Raw genomic sequence first — 3,702 nt, forward strand, 5'->3', positions numbered from 1 at the left:
CAGTGATGGTTGGCGAGATAAGTGTATCCCAAGAACTGACAGTGAGAGTTATTGACCTGTTTATCAGTTCAAAATTAAGAACGGCTATGCGCAGGTATCCTCCTTTTGTAGTTCTCCATTGGGTCAGCGGGAAGTTTACGAACTGGCAACACTAAAATGCAGGTCTCGATTCACTGTGGTGGACAGAGTGCAGATAGCTTTGCGCTAAGAAAGATAGAAGCTAACACTTTCAGTAACACTGCGTGAAAGTTTTGAAACAAACAATTAATTAAATAATTATCTGACGAAGAACATTTCTTTCAAACAAATTTATTTAATTTTAGTCAGTATTTCAACTAATATGTTTCAATTTTTCAGATATATGTTATTTAAACTTTCTTATATTTGGTTATATTTAAAGCGATGCATATTCATATAAAATATATATATATATATATGTAGTAGGGAGTTTGGGATTTTGCCAAATATAAATTTTTTTATCGTCCAATAAAACAGACTTATATTAAATTATAACAGAAAATTAAATATGGGATATAGAAGGCTCAAGTAAATTAAATTTGGTTACATTCGAATTTAAAACTTAAGTTTTGATTTCCAAAACTAGCTTATGTGACCATATAACGTTTAACCAATATTTAAATATTTGAATTTCAACTAACGTCACATGTCAAACAACCAATCAGCAAACAAGTAGTTAAAATCTAAATTCCGTCAAAATTTGTTTTAAGCGGTTGGTTTTCTTTTCTTGTAGATCGTTTTCTAGTTCGAAGGAAGGAAGAGTCAAAGTAGGCGTAAACGTAGAGGAAAGAAAGCAGTGTCTATCAGTATCAACAGAATTTTCCATAATTTTCATTTATTAAGGTAAGTTTAACTTATTTCTGTTTTTTTATACGTGGAAGATACTACATCTGATTCTTTTTCTCAGTTTCTGGTCTATTTTAGTCGAGTCATAAGTTAACATTTTATGTTCATTAGTCCTAGTAGTAGTAGTAATTAGCAATACTATTAGTATTACGAATAAGTTTAAGTTACAACTTACAGTTACTGGCACCATTTGTATTAATATTATCAGTGTCATGTATGTTTAAAACTGTCATAATATAATTCTAAATTGAGAAAATATCTGCTTATTAATAATTAAAGAAATGGTTAACAAATTTGTCAAGATTGCCGAATTTTTGGTATAAAACTGAATTGTATTTGTAAGTTAGTTGACTGTGAATGTGATTTACTGACTAATTGTGAGATGATGATGTTTTAGTTTTACAACGGGATTTGGATCATTGGGCAAATAAATGACACCTGGTATCTAACCTTTTAATTTTTATCGACTTACCAAAGAAGAAAGAATTTTTTCACGTTAATTGCTTAATGTTTAAGAGAAGATACCTTATTAACTCAGGATACTTTGTTTTTACAGTCTTGAAAGAAATTTAATTTCTTCATTTTGAAAATGCATAATGATTAAATGTTCCCATATGACTGAGAATGTTAGGCTAACAGGTCGTAAAGGTTACAGAAATTGTGGATGATGGAATAAAAAAACAACAATTTTCTTTCATCATTTTTATGTTTAATAAAAAAAAATTACATAACTTAAAACTGATTAATTGTTAAGTAACACAGGCTAGTAACCAAAAAAAAATAATTTTAAAAACAGTGTTGCAAACACTGAGCTTGAAAGCATTCTTTTGAAGGATAAATATTGAGACAGCAAGTTTTTTTGGCTATAATGAAGATGTAGTTCATATTTTTTGCATATTAATCTTGTGTTTTTCTAAGAAATGCATCTGCTCTGAGTACAATATGTTGGTTCATAGCCTTGTCCATTAAATTGCACATCTATGGTTAAATTTGTATCTCTACCACTACTAGCTTGTTTTCTGTTGCTTGAACTTCAAGATTTTATCAGAACTAAAGCAGTATTTCTTTTAAATGCAAGATGGTAAATTTTCTTGTTACTTGGGTGCAAATTCCAACAACATATCCATGCTGCATTATACTTGCAGACAAATTTAGCGAGTTCATTGCCAGTGCCTTGATAATTTGTCTGTATTGTCTATTATATTGAACAACATATTTCAGCCCTTGGCTTCTGCAGACAAGGAACTATTGAAGGGAAGGAAATCAAATGGGACAGAGAAGAATGTAGAGGATAAGGAAGTTATAGGCAATTCCCTAACAAAGCATGTGGATAGGACAGTCTGTGGAGTAAATAGGGAGAAAAGAATCAGTTTATACAACCTAGGGCACAGATGGAGGATATAACTGACAAAGGGGGCTAGCAAAGATGCAGTTTTTGTGGTGTACGTAGGGGTTAATGGTGTAGGGAAAGGTAGGTCAGAGAAGCTAATTGATAAGTACAAAGGGTTGATAAAGGTATTTAAAGAAAAAGATCATAACTTAATTTTGTTGGGGATACTGCCCAGAATTAACTGTTGGGATGAAGTTATAAGTAGGTCACTATGGCTAAATGGTAGTCTTAGGTTAGTATGTAAGGATGAGCAAATTGGCTGGTTAGACTTGTGGGATCAGTTCAGTGGAAGAAGGGAGCTGGTTTGTTTGCTATGGCTGTTAACTCGGCTGTAACTTGTTAGGGAAGTTTAAACTAGGACTAGACAGTGGTGAGGGCCGGGATAAACTAAATGCAAAATGATAAGTGGCAGAGAAGAAATTTAATTTAGGAAATGATTATAGAAGTAGTTATAAGGGTAGACTTAATTGTTACTATTGTAATGCTAGAAGTATAAGAAATAAAATAGATGACTTTAGAGCACTGGTAGGAATGGAGGATTTTGATATAATGGGAATAACTGGAATGTGGTTAAATGTAGACAATTTTTATGACAGAACTTCCTTTGAAATACAGGGTTATAGGTTATTTAATAGGGATAGAGTACTAAAGAGAGAGGGAAGAGTGGCTTTATATGTAAAATGTGAGTTACATACTGTTGAAGATATGAAAGATAATAGCATGAAATTAGTGAGAAACTTTGCAATGAGATTAAGATTTCAGCTGTTGTTAATGAGGTAATAATAATAATGGGTGATTTTAATTTCAGGCATATAGATTGGGAAATGCTGTTCAAGATGGCTTTCTTTACCAATTAGTCAAGGAATCTACTTGAAACAATACTATTTTAGATTAATTGTTAACTTCATATATAGGAATGATCGAGAGGGTGGAAATTGGGGAACATCTGAGTGCTAGTGATCATTGCTCTATTAGGTTCACTGTTTTGCTGCATATGGAGATTAATGATATTTTGGTTACAAATTTCAAAAAAGCAAATGTTGAAGGGATGCAACAAGAATTATTTGTCGTTATTTGAGCAGATTTGGAAAATGTTTTTAAAAGTTAAATTTTGAAATATTCAAGGTAAACATATACTTTATAGAAATAAGAGGGTAGCTGCAAGTAAAGAACCAGGTTGGCTTGCAAAGAGTATAAGAGATAAAATTAAAGAAAAGCACCATAAATTAAAGAAATTTAAATTAACTGGTATGACAGGAGACTTAGAAGATCAAGAAAGTTGGTGGAAGAGGAAATTAGGACATCAAAAAGAATCTATGAGAAAAGGTTGGCTGAAAATGTAGAAATTAACAGAAAGGATTTCTCTAAATACAATAATGTTAAAAAATGTTAGGATGGGAGTAGGACCCTTGAGGGATGATAAAGGAGGGCTTATATCTGATGATTAT

The 3,702-nt window shown here is 31.7% G+C and overlaps 1 protein-coding gene across 1 annotated transcript in view; it reads left to right on the top strand.

Annotated features, from left to right (window-relative positions):
* The first annotated feature begins 585 nt into the window (after nucleotides 1–585).
* Nucleotides 586–3,702, top strand: part of LOC106471889 (importin subunit alpha-1-like) — a 58,588-nt gene continuing 55,471 nt past the window's right edge. Inside the window, 1 exon segment of the mRNA XM_013932515.2 lies at nucleotides 586–861. The gene's annotated coding sequence lies outside the window, so the exon portion shown is untranslated.

The sequence above is a fragment of the Limulus polyphemus genome, unplaced genomic scaffold (genome assembly GCF_000517525.1).
Source record: "Limulus polyphemus unplaced genomic scaffold, Limulus_polyphemus-2.1.2 Scaffold4943, whole genome shotgun sequence".
Taxonomy (NCBI): domain Eukaryota; kingdom Metazoa; phylum Arthropoda; class Merostomata; order Xiphosura; family Limulidae; genus Limulus; species Limulus polyphemus.